Source organism: Cuculus canorus, chromosome 18 (genome assembly GCF_017976375.1).
Source record: "Cuculus canorus isolate bCucCan1 chromosome 18, bCucCan1.pri, whole genome shotgun sequence".
Taxonomy (NCBI): Eukaryota; Metazoa; Chordata; class Aves; order Cuculiformes; family Cuculidae; genus Cuculus; species Cuculus canorus.
Genome location: NC_071418.1, coordinates 5,441,748 through 5,459,181, shown reverse-complemented (window position 1 = coordinate 5,459,181; position 17,434 = coordinate 5,441,748). Strand labels below are relative to the sequence as shown.

The 17,434-nt window shown below is 40.5% G+C and overlaps 1 long non-coding RNA gene across 1 annotated transcript; it reads left to right on the top strand.

The window, feature by feature from the left end:
• Window positions 1–7,314: 7,314 nt before the first annotated feature.
• Window positions 7,315–16,908, top strand: LOC128854048 (uncharacterized). Its single transcript, XR_008452953.1, has 3 exons — window positions 7,315–7,437; window positions 7,808–7,972; window positions 16,585–16,908. It is a non-coding gene; the product is annotated as an uncharacterized LOC128854048 (long non-coding RNA).
• The last annotated feature ends 526 nt before the right edge of the window (window positions 16,909–17,434 follow it).

Below are 17,434 nucleotides of genomic sequence, written 5' to 3'. Positions count from 1 at the left end.
GCTCTCAACCTGGACCTATTATGGGAAGCAGCATTCCATTATATGCATTTGAACGAAATGTCAAGGTAGATAAAAAAAAACTAAATGTCAAGGTAGATTAAAAAAAAAATAGCACCTTTATAAATCTCAATCCTACTAAAAAAAAAAAAACCCAAACAAACAGAAAACCTTAAAAAGGATCAAAATCTATTTAAACAAATTCCCGCAGAATACTCATAAACTCCACAGCTGTCTGGAAACTATGCACATCTTTCAGGTAAGTTCCAGGGCTTGTTCAAGAGGGACGAGATCTTGCCAGTTTCTATCCTATGTAAGGTTTATTGGTCACAGACTTCCTATTAATTAGCAGAAACATCAGTGATCTCGTGGCTTCCCTTTTATTTCTGAGGAGTAGCCTGCTCTCCCTCACTTGCAGAGGCTCCTGATGTTAAAAAGCTGACCCTGGGCTTTGGGGATCCAATAAATCCGTTACCACATTCCTCCGATAAATATTTTCTCAAGCTGTTTAGTAAAACTGAACAGCAAAGGGAACTGCGGGTAGTAAAAGCGGCCAAATAAACATTCACATTAGTGAGTTGATTTTCCAGCAGTGTTGGTGCTGCTGGAGCTGGCCACCATGGGATGGAGGACACCTCTAGCCACGTGGGTGCTCACTTATTCCATTAAAGGTACATTGATGTCTAAGAGATCAAAGCTGACCCAGCAAAACTCATCAGAAGACCTCTGTGAGACTTTCTGGATGAAACAAAGGAAGCAAATGGTGCAGGACAACAAGCAAGGTAATGACACATTCAGCTTGGAGTCCTCTTAGCCAGAATAGAAAGACAGGCTTTCATTCCAGAAAGAAGGTGTTTGGGTCAGTTTCAAAAACTTCAGGGCTTCTAATATTTATTTGCAGCTTAAGATATTGCTCTTCTCTCCCTTATTTCACAATACATCTCTCTGATGTGTGGGCATCACACAGGCAACTGGGCATCCATGAGAACAGATGATCTTGCCCTGGGCCTGAATGGCCAGGGCTTCTTTTATGCTGAGAACAATTTTGAATCAAATGCTTGACATGTGCATTCATTAATTTCTTTTTGTACAACTTTTATAGAATCTAACAATTACAACTATATCAAAGAAGTGTCTAGCAAATATCTGACACTCCTTTTTCTAACTTGGAAACCAATGATGAAATGTCAGTTTGACTTGCACTGGAATACTATGGAAATAAGGAATGATAAAATGGTTTTCCAATTAAACTCAGTATCGTATCTTCTCTGCATCATTCCCAGTGAATAAAAAGAACAAAAATAAAGCAGAAGGAGAAAATGATCTAAACTCAACAACATTTATTTTCCGTTAAAAATGTTCTGAGAAAATATTTTTCTTGACTCTAAGTTTTAAGTTTTGAAATACAACAGCACTTGTTTCTTTACATTGTGTTTTAGTGTGCCTGAAACAACTATGAACAGGTTAGGGTTAGGTGGTTAATGATGAGTTAGTAAAGATGGGTCTTTTGGCCTGTTTGTTGAGATTGTCGAACTTGACCTACAGGGACTCCTTGCTCCTTGGCCTGGTTCAGTAATTAATTTGCCATATGGCTTAGAAAGCAACAAGCAGAGTTTCTCTCCCTGCATAGTGTGGTTTTAGGAGTCTCCGTGAAGCTTTTTCAAGATGAGGAGCTAGACATTGCTAGGACAGCAGCAAATTTCAGTGCAAAACTATTCCAAAAGTTAAACCTATGCCAAAAGTTAAACCTCAAATTGTCAAAGGCATTCCCTTCAGCTAACATTGCCTTTCTTGCAAAATCTCATAAATAGAAGTCCAGGAAAGAAAGAAGCTGATAAATTAGACATAGATCTATGAAAAGAAAGGGAGCCAGAGACCAATACCTACAAGACATATGTCTTTATTTACTGAAACATAAATCAAAGAGAACAGGAACTTCTGCAAGTAAATCGGATTCCGTTTGTATGTTTTTCCTGACACATAAATCTGACTGTAGCAGAATGGCATGAATAATAGAGGAACCAAACTCCCACAGTGAGTAATCTTTCATGGATTCTGGACTGATAACTTAGCCTGCTGAGCTGGACTTTGGTGCTGTGGTGAATGCCGGGATCACCGGAGGCAATATGGATGTTTGTTGCCTGAGAGTTTCTCTTGCTGAAGGCAAAATGTTTTGGATATGAGTTCCTACGTGCTACTGTAAATCCAAACTTTATTAATATCATTTGCTAAACAAAAAGAGTTGTCTCTTCTGTGGCCTTAAAGAAAGAGTCCGCAGTGATTTAGGTAACAAATACCAAAACACAATGCGGGGGATCCAATGACAGCAATGCAAACTGGTAGCAAGAACAAAACAAACCACTTGCAGATGGGCTTGTGCATGAAAATCCCTGTGTTAAAATGCAGCAAGAACCCAGCTGTCCTCCAAGATGTGAAGAAGCATGCCTTGGAGTGTGATGGAAGCTGGCTTCAGTCTCCCAGGTCCCCAGTTCCCAGAAGAATATGCCATCATCTCCCAAAACTCAACTTGATAAAATATGACCAGAAAGCTGCAAAATGATAAAGTGTTGTAACATTTCTTTGCAGACTGTAGAGGGGTCTTCAGAGCAACAGCTATATCCACATGGCTCAGATACAACTCACCTGGCTGACAATAGTTTTGCTGTGTCTACGTGAAGTATTAACTACAAAAGGCTTTCACAGCCAGATTCATAAGGCATTTCCAGGAGAGCAAAATCCCCTCTTTCTTAGCTGTTTTTTGCTGTCCGACTTGCTGAGACTGCAAATTTGACCATCTTGTGACTTGAAGAGGCCTTAGGTGAATCCTGTCTCACTCTTAGGAATGTTATCTTTTCAATTTTAGCAAACAGAAGATATTTTCATAGAGATTCCTCTTGCTCACACTAAAATGGAGAAAGATGGAACATGAGAGAGGGTTTTAGTCCTTTGGCTGACAAAGTCTGCTTTGAGTAAAAAAAATGGATCATGCAAAATATTATTAATGACCAAATCCACAGTTTTCACTAAGCCAGAACATTACTCAAGGTCATATCCCCTGAAATCCTCCTTTGACTGATGGAGTGGTTTCTTCCAGTTTAAACGCAGTCACAATATTATCCCTAATGTAAACTGGCAACATGGATGTTTTTGCAGTTGGTGTTGGTAAAGCATTCCCAAGAGTGGCAGATTACTTTCCACCATGGAAAAACAAATTCCACCCTCCCTGCCATCACCCCCAATTCCACTCACCTTTTCCAAACAGTACATTCAGTAGGAAATCCTGATGATGTTAAAGCTACTTCTGCTGAAAACCTGGCTACCTTAATTGGTCCTGTTCACTTGATATATGACATTTTCTAAGTCAAAGTTTTCCTATGCTGAGTATCCATTAATTTTGTCTCCAATGAGGCCTTCCTGGTACTGTATCAAATACGTTAAAACCTATCTTGCAGGAATGGAAAATGAGTAAGCAGATCTATAAAGAATAACAAAACAAGAGGTTCCTCTGGGGTGTGTTAAAGACTACCCTAATGCAGTAGGGCAGGCTGGCAGGGCTGCAGCAGCAAATGGCTTTAGAGATTGGAAGTGGAGAACAGACTTACAAGCAGCTCTTTCGAGCAGCAGGTTGGCAGAGGTACTTGGAATGATCACCTATGTTAAGTCTGTTGATGCTGAGAGTCTCAAATACCCTGAAATATAGCAGGAGAAGCACAAGAGTAGCTCCTGCAGAGCAGAACATCGTGGAGGCAAGGGAAGGATTAAATGCTTGTGCTGGAAGAGGGCTGACCTGGTTAAGGAAGGAAAGGTTGCAGAAACAAAAGGAGAGAAGGAGGAAGGAGGAAATGAAGGATGCCTTCTTTAACACCCGCAGTGTGGTTTTAATTCTACCACAATTGGAGTTAATGGCTAAGCTCCTCTCAACTGCTAAGGTCTAGAAGACAGTTGTGAGGCTGTTTTTTAATGACTACGCAAAGAAGCCATCTAGACGAACAAAGTGCTGCATTATTTCTCTGTTTGAATGATGCTAATGTGTTGTTCTAAGTTAACATCCAGAAAATTATGGCAGGTATACTGGAAAGGGGCCAGGGTTTTTTTTTTTCTACCAACACCTAGATGGCAAGTTCAGTAGGACGTACGGACAAGTTTTCAAACTACACCCCACTGCTCTAAAAGAGGAGTCTTCCACAGCTATAGTAACTTGTCATCTAAAGATATTTCGAGGAGGAAAAGAACCCTTAACAACCACAACAAAAAAAAAAAAACACTGAAATCAGATGACACACAGAATGAGCCCCTTCTGAAGTGATTGGGATATGTTATGTTTCATGGAACTGTGCAGGAATGTGATAAGGTCTCTTCCCTCTTCTTGCACAAGCCACAGCCAGGACCAAAGGCTCACATTTCCCACTCGTCTGCTGCAGCTCTGGACACAGGTACAGTCCTGGGGCAATGGCTTGAGAACAAAACCCATCCAAATCCTGCTGTCAGAAAGGCCTATAATGAGACTAGCACGCTGACAGCTTTATTGTCAACAGCCCTTGCATTCTGGGTCTCTGGGACAAATGTGGATTTCTAGTTTTGGGGTTGTGAATCTATAAAAATAAGAACTGCATCAATTAAACCTTTGTCATTAGTTTTAAGGATGTAAAATATATCTATACAGTATATTAGTGAGTCTGCTTTTAGGTAGACATAAGCTAACAAAATGCTACATTGCCATGGTTAGACTGATTTAACATGCATCTTTAACAGAAAAAATGTATCAGATTAAGTTTACACATTAAGATTCACACAGCCCTTGGATTGGAATTGAACCAGATCCTGCTTAGCCACCTTCTTACAGCTTCTTAAATATCCATCTATTCATCCTAATAGCTGTGCTGTTTTCTTGGGGTCGTATCCATCTTCATGGACTTTAGATGTTTTAAATTTAGGCATCAGTCACCCTAGGCTCCCTTTATCAGGAGAGGAGAGAAATGACTCTCTGGGTGGAGAGTCATCACTCGTTAAAATAGGTGTCTGAGAAAGGAGAGATGGATAACTCTTTGGAAGGGTCTGTTTGTCTAGATGTCTCACGAAAGTTATTGCACATGAATCTCAGCTTAAGCCTCTCCTAGTATCCAGCCCTCTTTCAGCTTTTATGTGCAGGTATCTGGCTGCAAAGAACTAATGTTTCTGTTCTTTACAAGGTGTGGGCATTTATCCAGAGACACGTAGGAAAAAGAGTTTAAAATTCACCAATGACCATAAAGGACTTTTCATATTTCACTGTCTACTTATATCTGTAAACTTAAATAAATTGGGTCAATCAGGCAATGTGGCCCATGTGCTAAAATCATCAGTTTATGATGTCATGGTCAAAAATGAGTCCTCTTTTAGGACTTTAAAAGGTAATTGAAAGGTTATTTTTTTTAGAAGTTCACTTCATTTTTTTCTAATGGGAAGTAAATGAGATTCAGGTCATATTCAGGCAAGCTCAGGGTGAAGTCATAGGGTGAAGAGAGGGAAGATGGAGTTGAAGATTAATTTGATTAGGATTTCTTAAGATAATATTTGATTTTATGAGGGTTTTAAAAGCAGCAAGGTCCATTTACTAAGCCTGAGCTGTTCATTTCTTTTCAGGTTACGCAGAAAGGCACAGAGTGTTGGTGGGAGTTAGATGGTCACCAAAGGAGAAAAATTAATACCAGTTACAATAAGAATCTGCAAAGTGTTAGCAGAATAAGCGGATTTGATTTAACACAGAGTTGAAGATTCTCTTATTTCTCAGTGAGTTTCCTATTTTTTGTAAAGCTCTTACTGAGAACTTTTAACCTGGGTGAATACCACAAGCTTTTAATTCTACTACAAACAAATAAGTCAAAGAATCCACAGGAAGAAAACAATTCCATGCCATACTAGTAGTTTCCAAAGAAAAATTGTTAAAGGTAGGGATCTGTCTCCTGTTGCTCCTAAAGAAACTTAAAATTTTGTCACCAACTAAAATAGGAAATAACAGAATCAAAGGATGAAATCCCAACATTAGTAGACATGGGATAAATTCCTTCAATACTGTATAGCATCCAGTGCTTGTGAAACGGGATTAGGGTCCAGTACAGAACACCCTGGTCGAGGGTGTAGGACAACAGATATCTGCTGGTGCAAAAAAACCCAAAAGTTCACTTTGAAATACAGCAAGCACTCACCAGGCCTGCATAGCAGAGGAGAGTTGTTTTGCTTTAGAGGATGCTCACAATGGTTCCGTAGGCCATCCTAGCTCTGGACAAACCATTATTGTCACCAAAATTAGAAGACGTAAAAAAAAAGTATGGGAAAAAAGTCCTATCTTTCTGTTTGCAAGTTATGAATGCATCCCCAAAGGTGGCAGGGCTATTAAATATCCATCAAACACATCAAGCACAAGTTGATGTGCCCATCAACTCTGTTTTTGCAGGAAGTTTTGAGAGTCACGATAGCTTTACCGGTGTCTGGTATAGAGTTCTGGATATTTGCAGCAAGGATTTTCTACGTGCTGTAGTTTGCTTTGAAGCTGTGACAACCAATACAGCTCAAATGAAAACTGCATGAACAAGAATATGAAAAAAATGAAAAGGTCTTTACTCCAAGTGTACTGTGTGTGCCTCTTTAACCTTAAAGTGGTTTCTTGAGTCAACAAAACTAAACAAGGATTTATCAAGGGCTTAGATCTGAAGTGCAAATTTGGAGTAGGAGAAAATTAAAGAATCCAATTGAATCTCCCACAACTATTTTTTTTCTTTCCCTACAAAGAAGCCTGAACCAAGGTGATATTCTTGATGAAAAGATTCAGGGGGAATTAAACCTGAACCTCTTGGTTTGATCCTCTCATTAAAACCACATATTTGTGAATACCCCCCACTCTTAGGCATGCTGATATGTTTGAGATCCACCGTCTAGGTCTTGCCCCCTGTTTTCTTACAACAAAAACATTTCTGGTGAAAAATGCATGTAAGTCTGCAGATCAATGAGCCAGCTTATGAGCACACTTGCTTTCCTCTAGGACTTTGGACAACAGCCCAGCCTAGACGTCATTCTGCGAGTCATACAGACGTTATTTTCCTTCATCTCTTCCAGGAGCTTTCCTTACCCTGCCATCTTATCAAAGACTTAGTATTTAAACAGCTTAAGCTTGATTCAGCTTGTTTTTGACGAACTGGCCACGGGCCATTTCTACCGGCAGCTCACCACTCAGAGCTGGGGAGCAGAAAACACCAGCTTCAAGGCTGGGATTGGCAGTAGGGGCAGGCTGGATGCTGTGACACCCTCCAGCATTACTGGATCCAGAGGAACTTGTGGACAGCTTTCCTCTGTGACCAGGAACACCAGAATAAATCTCCAGACTCCTTGGTCTGTTTCTCACCCGATCTCCCTAGAAAGCTTCTTATGAGTGACTGATGCTTCTCCATTTGAGAGCACTCTTTGGTGAGTGTTTAACATACCGACTTTTAGCTTTAGCGAACTAAGTGTTCCAGGTTTATGGAGACAGAACCTTTCAAGCTGACAGCTTGCCCTGCTTTCTCCCCAGTGTGTGCTTGAGACAACTTCTCTAGATTTCTTGGGTTGCTTTCTTATTTATTCTTCATAAAGTACCATTGAGTTAGACTGATGTGTTCGGTAATGGGTCTATCAACGTTTATGGCTTTAGACTAACACTGCCTCACTTTTGTTAATATTTATGACGGTGTTTCTAGGTGTATACCTAGATGAGCCCACAGCCGCTTAAATTCCCCATCCACTGCATGTCGCATCACTGTAAATACTAATGCATTTATTAAGTAATATTTCTTTTCAGGATGGGTAAAGTGATATAATCTGTGTAAAAGCAGAACCTTGAACCTTCATCTCCAAACAGCTTCTCTCCTAATGAAGGATCAACTTCTGTTAATTCTTTTACTCAGAGCAGTGAGGAGTATCAGAACATGGAAGGAACAGTACTTCTGTCTCAGTAGTGGGGAAGGTAAGAAGACCTAGAAATTATGAAGCATATTTTTCTTAAATCCATGATGGTTCGAGTAGGCTTGGTCTTAACTTCATTTAGGGTTGGGAAGGGAGTTCAGGAAAACAAATGGGTCTCTCCAGATTAAACATGGGTGGAAGTCTGTGTAATGAATTGTATTGGCCCTGGGACCATTTTGCTCATCCTTGCTTTTGTGAAAATATTTGCAGTGTGACTTTTGGGCCAACTGAGAACTGCCTCTGTTTGTTAAGGGCCGCAAAGAATGTTTAGAGTAGAATTTTGGAAATGCCTTTGAATAATGTGGATTAGTGGCTGCCTGTGCAATTGAAACTTTGCCACAATTAAATACCAACAATAATTAGCAAATAACACCCAAACCCTGAACTTATATTAAAAACACCTTCAGAGACTGACCAAATAATTCAAGGACTTATACTATTGGGAAAGCTCCAAGTGATCCTGGAGGTTGGATCATCTCCTCTTCCCCTCTACCCCCAGAATACTGGAAAGCTCTGTGGGCTCCCTAGAGGGAAAGGATCTTGGAGCTCTCCTGCAGTATCCCGTGGTGGAAAATGGGACTGAGCAGTTCTAAACTTCTGCCCGGGCAACTCAACTCAACTCTTTGGGTGCTCAGGAAGCTCAGAGACTTCTTTCTAAATGTTTAGTGATAGCTCTCACTAAAAAGTTCCCTGAAGCATCTGCTGCCCAAGGAAGTGGGATGCTAAGCGGCTTTTTTTTCCACCTGTGCGGTATTGGCACCCAGGAGTGATACAGAAAGCACTGAAGTTTTTATTATTGTGACTCGGGAGTGCTGTTTTTCCTTCTGCAGTCTGCATAAAGCCAGGCTGTATTTCTGTGAGCAACAACTGTTTCTTTGAAACACAGAGACACAGGAAATAAAGCAAGTAAAAAAATTTAGGAAGTTGGAAGGGAAAAGAAAAGAATAATAGAAATTCATGATTTACAAAACAGCACAATGAAAAAGAGAAATAAAGGATCCTGGAGTTTTATAAGATTATCTGAATTCATTTGAGAAGCAATACAAGAAGTGAAGCTTTGTAGCTCTAGAGACGATATTCCCTAAACTTTTTATGTCTGTTCAAATGCCTGGTGTGTGGATTTGTCAAGCTTAAAAGACTAGCAGACTTGGCGATCTAATTCTTTTATCTGCAAGCCAGGTAGGGCATAGGCAACTGCCCAACTTTCCCGTATTTTCCTGCCAACATTTTCACTTTACACTTGAAGGGACTTCGTGCAGAGGGTGCAGTGAGATGCAGTCTTTGTGTTTGTTCTGCTCTGCAGCAGAGGCATACAAAGATGCCAATGATGTGTAAGGATTACAGGAAAGTCTGACCCTTTGTTTACTTCAAAATGAGCTGAGAAGATCCAAGAAGTGGCATTAAGCAGCACAAACTGAACCTGGCCTGGGAAACAAGAGTCAAGGAATTACTGGTAACTAGTTCAGGCAGAGTGAGTGCAGAAGGGTCATATACTGACTCCTCACCCAAACATCCATCTGAGACTTATCTGACACTAAAAATAAAGTGCCGTGCTGGCCTCATCGCTGGGATACCTGAACAACTTTCCAGCTTCCATGCTGTCTTCATAGCTGGTTGGCCAGACACCCTCCAAAAAGGCACTCATCCAGGTTTACATCAGGAGGATGTAAGGATGTGAGGAGGATTCTTCTGCTGAAGCTCATGTCTCTTTCCAGAGGAGAGCCACAACTAGTGCAGAGATAAGATCCTGCTTTTAGCTGGCTACCATCAGGGAAGACAAATTCTGCCTCTAGGTAGGACCCTTAATGTCCATGTACAGACATCAGGATCTAGTTTTGTGTGCATTCCCAGTCAAAGGGATGAAAGGCAGCTCTAGGTCAGAAGCTGTGTAACAGTGCTAATATAATGCTATGCCTGAACTATTAATCCTTACACTGTGGGTGATAAAGACATATCCCAGCATGCCTGAGATGAAATAAGCAGTCAAAACTGCATTTCTTTTCTTTTTGGCGACAATTCCGAGTTATCTAATTTCCATTTGGACTTAAATATGCATTCTTGTTGTCTGCAAGCTAAAATTCAATGTCTCAAGATATTTTGTACTGCAACCATTGAAACCTAAACCTATTTTTTTTCTTACTATTTTCTGATGAGACTGATTAAGATGTAGTGAATTGAGATCTAGGATGCAGAGTAACATATTCCAGCTCTGCTCACAATAAGCATCTCATATTTACTCCTGGATCCCAAGTGTTCCCTTCTGATACAGGATACTGCATTCCCACAGAGTTCTTAAACCCCTGCTATGCAGGAGAAGTGTGTGGTCAAGAGTATTTCACTTTGTTGGATACCAGATTTCAGTAATGTTTCTCACATCTTCATTTCAGCAGAGTCTAGTTTTTGAGAGAGGAGCCACAGACTCATTCTTTTTTTGGGAAATGGCAAAAATCAGACATCAATCAGAGCCACAAAGTCTCCATCTAAAATCTACCTTACCCTCCACGGTTTCAATGCCTTGCTTCTTGCACATGGACACCAACTCCAGATAAAATGACTGATCTTCTCCAAGAAAAAGGAATGCCTTCAAGCATGAAATATTTACTTTATTTATGGCCTACAAGGTTTTTGGAATGCCATGCTGTGCCACAAACCTTTGGCTGCAGCCCTTTCCATCAGACCATCCAATTCACCTTGGGACATGTTGATTCCATAGCGAAAGCCCTTGCAATTCATTTTATTACCTATCCGATTATCTCATTTTCATAGACCACCCAGACCTCACTGAGCTAAAAACCCTCTGGGAGGTAAACAGTAGCCATATTTCCACATTATTGTGTTTCTTTCCTATACAAAATGTACTGCTACAGGCTCACGTTGGAAGTGAGGGCATAAAATTATACCTCCTTTCCTATTACAGTATGATCTGGACGCTCTCGTGCACACTAATTGGAAACTAATTATGTGCTTCTGCTTAACTGGTAGGTTTTGATTGTGGAAGTTTCAAGGACTAAAGAGCTTCATGCTCTTCAGTGGGAGTGTGTTAAAGCTACTTTATACAGAAGGGCACATGGAGCAAAATGGTTATAAGAGTGAACCGCTAAAATCTCAATAAGCTCAAATCCTACAGATGGTGAAAATCAACTTACCTTCATTCAGGTCACCGTGAAGAGGAACTGTTCCACTGTGTCCTTGCTCGAAGGAGTTTGTAAGCTTATTTTGAGCATAACACAATAAGAAAGATAAGAAGCAAGCCCAGAGAACTGGGGAAGGACATGGCCACCACGACTAATATTTTGTGACTGCTGAGCAGAGACGTGGTGTGCTGCACTGCGGGACAGCAGCAGGGAGGTTTATTATTTAATTTGTAGAAATCATTAGCTGAAGACTTTTGTTCTCTTCTGTTTTGTTACCATGTTGAGTCCTCTACAAATAAAAAGATAGAGAGAAACACGTGTAAAAAGCTTTGTGTGACAGGGCCTCACACAGTCGCTGGTGTCCAGCTGCTCTACAGTCCAACTAGATTTTCCGCCTGAAGTTTTCTCGTGCCAAATCAGCAACAGTAGAGCTAGAGGGACATATGAAAAAATCAAGTTATCCAAGAGCTGCTTCAATGTGAGTCAATAAAGGAATGCGATATGTCTTTGAGGAGTCACGGAGAAGAATGTACCTGGGGCTTAATCTGGAAAAACAGACTCTTGTGGCCTCGCAAACCAGAATAAGCGTTAACTTCATGGCCTAAATTCTATCTGCAGCAGTTTTATGTCAGTGTAATTCTCAAGTGTTTAACCAATGACAATAAGCGCTGTTAATATTCTATCTATATAAAAAAGCTGAGATGTTATGGCTGTAAAATCTGGAGTTCTTGGTTCTTCAGGCCTTGCTGCTGTATCATCTCTGAAACTAAGCTCTGTCATTTGAAAGAGGTGAGGCAATTGAAAACATCTAGGCTCTTTAGATTCATAAATGCCCATGAACCTCCCAGGAACATAAGTTTCTATATATATTAGAACTTAAGATGTTATAAGGTGCAAGGTGGGTTTTTTTTTCCTTTTTTTTCCTTTTTTTTTTCATTTTTTTTCCTTTTTTTTCCTTTTTTTCCCCCTTTTTTTAATCCATTTTTCCCCCTCTCTGTCTCCTCAATTTAATATGAAAGAAGAGTTTGAAAAAAATTCTGGGTTTATGCTTTTGAAACCAACAGAGAAAACAGCAACTCCGTAGTGGATGAAAAGCAGTTTAGGAAAACGGGCTGAGCCAGTTCTAGGCTACCTGTTTATGTGTTGCTGACACTTTTTCCTGTCCCATGGATATACATTAAAGTGAGACTCTTCCCAGGACAGGACTTGTCTTCAGCTCAGAGTTAGTGCCCACTGCTTCAGGCATAAGACTTACAGGAGCAGTTTGAAGTCACTTAGGAAAAAATAAGACTTTTGTAGTGATTAACAGGTTTACCAGCAGGCAAACTGTGCTTTCATATTAAATTGAGGAGACGGAGAGGAGGGCAGAATGGATAAAAAAAGGGAAAAAGAAAAAGAACTAAAAATGAAGCAGAAGTGCTGGGAGAACAAGGAAAGAAAAGCAATGGATCTAGTGTATCATATATAAACTCCCGGGGCACTAACATTCTGTTAGTGTCTTCTTCACATGGCTATTGCATGAAAGAAAAAATAAACAGGCAGCTCCACAGCTGCCAATTAGTATTCTGAGGCTGTCCGAGATCTGGCATCGCCCTCGGCACAGCCGGCACCGGGAGCTGCAGAGGCCACTGATGGCAAACAGCTGAATCCTCCGGCGCTCGGGCTGCCGAGTTTATCAAGCTGAGGTGTCATTTATTTTAAGTTCATTTGCTCTCATGTGATGGAGCTTGATTACTGAGAAGGAAGGAATCTCAATATGTAGTTTTCTTAAGAAAGTGGCTAAAAAATTATAAGAGCAACTGAGCTGCTCAGTTCCCAACACACGGTGCTTCCTTAGCACAGTATAGTTCATCAACATGGGCTCCATTTTTTGCAGGGCTTCTATAGCGTTGTGTCAGAACATGATTTAAATGTAATAACAATTGTTTGGCTTGCAGTCTGAAAGGAACATGTGGTACCTTTTTACTGTTTTACTATTTTTATAAGTTAAGCTGCACCATTTTTTGTTAACTTCAAGTATCTGTGGTTTCTAGGGAGAACTTGCTTTCCAGGTTTCAATTTTTTATTCTGCTTCTATGTTTGAAATAGATTTTTATTTTCCTTTTCCATTTGCTTTTAAAAAAGGTTTACCTTTTAGTGTAAATGCAGATAAAACCATCCTGGTCTTGTCATCAGCACCCTATTGTAGCTAGGAGTGGATATTAAATTACCTTATCCAACTGGCTGATTGCCATTAACTCTGAAATGTCTGACTTATCCATGAAGTCACTGTGTCCAAGACAAGAAATGTCCCATAAAATTTTGGTGCTTTTCAAGTTCCAGACTGCTTCTGTAATAGAAATTTCACAGTAATCTCTCTTTTCGTGCAGTACCATTCACTCACCCATCAACCTACGATGACACAAATGTTTGTGGAAGTGAGTTTGAAGGTTACACACACGTGTGTTTGTGGAAACCAAATGCTCTGCTTGAACGTGCAGTTATTCATGCCAAACAGCATGGGCATTCAGCCAGGGAAGGAAAAGAAACAATACAGCAAGACCCGTCTGGCCAAAAAGGGTTAGCAAACCCCTCTTGACTATTTAATATTGAAACACCACACTTGTCAGCTGTAGTTTTTAGAGTAGCACATGTTATCAGTATCCATACCTTATATATGAGCTGGGAACTGTGCGTGGAGGAACAAGCTGATATGTACTTATGGGACTGATAGATGCTCATGTAACCAGCTAATCCCCTGACAAGCTGCTCATGGATGTGAATATTTTGCCACATCCACTTGGTTGACTTTATTTATAGGTGGAATAGAAATAGAACCTGAAAAACAAATTCTGCCAGATCTCAGGATAAGAGTCTCAAGCACATATCCCACTCGCTGGTTGCTCTCAGCCTATTCCTGGTCACAGTGTGATAGTACCCATGAGGTCAATCCCTTCCAACAGCTACCAGTTCTCTCACTTTGGACTGAAAGCTGAAAATGCCTTTTGGAATCTCAGTATTATATATTGCCATCGAATCTGAACCGTAAACACGACTTAAATCTGTGCCCAAACCATAGCCAAAACTCATCAATTTGATTTATCTCCATTTTAAAAGAGGAGAGTCAGGAGTAGCCAGTGCCTTTATAAAGGGAAATATTGGGCCCACAAAGCATTCAAAAATAGTTGAGTAAAGTCATTTAGGATGACCAGTAATTTGCAAAACTTCCAGCACTTCAATTAAAACAGTTCATCAGGATATTGCAGTACCTTCAGCTTCTCCATCTGCAATTCATTTCTAGAATGGGAGGTGCAGCTCTTAAAAACTAAAAGGTCCTCGGCAGTGCGGAGCATGAGAAGGGATCTACACTGGTTGTGTGTGGCCTCGGTATCAGCTGAAATCAGCTGTAAAAGAAATCAAATGATTTTCATGTACAAGACCAAATGTTTCTGAAGAGTGCACATGGCTTCGCTGAGTGTGTGCATCGAAATTCCTTTGCACTATGTGATATTTTTGGGGGTACGGATTTAAGACTCGAGTACATGGGGCAGTTTTACCAGTGAAATCATAGCAGTGCAATTCTCATGTTATTATTAGGCGTGCTTATTCCAGAATAGAAACTACAGAGAAAGCTACACCACTGTAACTGTGGCAGCGTAAGTTGACAGCAGACAGACTCCTTAGTCATGCTAAATTTTCTAATATGGGTCTGATATGAAGCTCACAGAATATCCGGGAAAAACAAGATGACTGTGCAGATTTCTGGAGAGGAATTGGTGCCCAGGCTGCAGAATCAGCCATGGAGCCACGAGTAGTAAACTCTGAGCATCCTTAGAAATCTGCAGTAAAAGATATCCTATGCTGATTGAAGATGGGACTTTGACTTTAATAATGGATTTGAGTCAGTGGCCTTCAATCTGAAAACAGTTTTCAGACTACAGTGGAGCATTTTATATCTTTATTTCTTGGAGAATTTCACTTGTCTCATAGGAAGCATTGAAATCCAAAATTTGATCTGCAGTTTCTCTTGTAAGCTACATATCAGGCTGGGAATCTCATCAGAACAGGATTTCTTGTAAGATTTCCAGTTCCTGATGGCACAAAATACCACAAGAAAAGACTTGCTTCATTCTAGCCAAACCCAGAAATTTCAGAGATATTCAACACTAAGCAAGTGAAACACCCAAAGTGTTCTGAGACACAATGAAGCTTTTTTTAGGATTCATGCTGATGGGGCCGGATCTCTTTGCAGTTCATCCCTGTTCCAGCCATGACAACCCAACTGATAAATTGCCATGTCTCAGCAGTTCAGGCATATTTCTTATTCGAAGCAACGAGATTTCTTTGTGCTGAACATACTCTGTCTTGCTGAAATTGGTGCTACAAGGGGCCTCCATACAGCCAACCATTTCTTAGAAATGAAAGAAAGAAACCCCAAGTCAAAACAGAAATTAGCTCAACCTGTTATTAGTGGTTAACAGGGGAGAAGCTGTAATATTCGAGTCTGATGTGGTCCCACTTGCTCCTAAAGAGGGTTAATTTCTTTTTTTAATAGTGAAGTGCAAAAAGAAACTCTCAGCTTTTACTTTTTCCCATGAAATCATAAAGATCTTTAGTGCCCTCTACAGCCACACTGAACTCATTCATACCCAGAACGCTCAGCTCACTTTTTGTATTCTGGTTCTTCTTTCTGTTTCTCAAGTGAGCTGCAATATACAGTCCTTTAAATGAGCTTTCAGCACTGCATTAATCACAGGCCTTAATGGGCAAATTCAGCTCTTTTCTTGCTAATATATTTGCATGCTCTTTACGTAACAGAATGCTAAAAAGTACAGTCTGTGCAGCTGGGGAACTACAAGCTTATTTCGTTTCCAACTGAGCTATGCAGCATGTGGTTTATATACTGAAAAGAGAAACAGAAGGCACAATTTTCCTCCCTGTGCACTGACACTTCATCTCTTCTGCCTCTAGCCAACTGCCTCTGATTGAGGATAACTCACGGAAAAGACCTGAAAACCCCAAATTACTTTGCAGCCTCGTACATTTACTGTGAGTGATTTACACAAAGCGTAATGGACCTGGGTGCTGTTTTAGAAAATAAAAGTGAAGGTGTCTCGACTAGGCTTACGCAGCAGTTTCCGTGGCCTGAAAGACCTTTGCAAGATGATAAAGTTCTCAGATCAGTGAAAATCAGGATATGTTGTGAATTGGGATAACGCGCTGACCCTGGCCGTAGCTTTAACATCATTTCACCCAGCTTTTCATCCACATTCTTCTGCAGCAAACATGACATCTCTTCTTAGGTGGCTTGCCTTTAGCCGCAAACCAAAGTTTTGTGTATTTAGCTTTACCCTATGGACAGCTGCACAGTTTCCCACCCAGGAGCAACTTCCACATGTGTCCTGTAAATACAGCCCACATCTGCTGACCTTCTACTGAGGGTTTTCATGATGGGGCCACAAGCTGTCACAGCCTTTTAAATGTTGCTGCTTTCATTCAGGTTATCTCAGCACCACAATCCGGAGGTTTGAGCCCAAGGTTCCAGCTAGCAAATCAGCCAAGAATAGCAGCCTGTACTTGAAGATGGACTTCAGCCACCTCACGCTTGCCCAAATGGGTTAGTGCCGGTCATGCTCCAGCTTGACCCAAGTCACTTGAAAATTATTTCAGGTGTACACATTTAAACAAGCCGCAGATGTGTTTGGGGATCACGATGGAGACAAAAATCATGGGAACAAGGACAGCATCTCTTGAAGGCTTCGCTGTAAGCAGAAATCCTCAGCAGGGCACTCAATGGTGCACTGTTTGCCACTGACCACATTGGTTTGCACAGCCCATATGGAAACTGGCAGCCACCCCATCCTAAGGAAGATTTTGTAGTGAGAGAGGGTTTTCCAATGACATGAACCATTTGTTAATGGTGGAAACATTGTCCTTTTATTGCTCTGTTACTGTAATCAATGTCTCCAAAATATCCTACCTAGAAAAAGTTAACTGATAGGAGCTGAGCTATTACTTCATCAGCTACTCCACGACCTGGGGAGCTGTTAAAAATCTAAACAATAACAAACATTTTATTTACAACTGGTAAATTATGTCCATATGTTTCTAAGCAGACCCTTTCTTAAGGATGAATTAAAGTGCCAGAAATAATCCATGTTAATGCACAAACTGTAGTGCTTAATATGGCCAACAACCCTTTTGTTTCATTATGTTTCACCCTCTGTTCTCAGTTTCATAGTTTCCTGGAAAACCAAATTATTTATTTATTGGGTAAAGGAAGGAGAGGGGGGCAAAAATAAAAATTTTCAATTGAAAATATCGCTTTCCCCGTGCCGTTTTCATTTCAA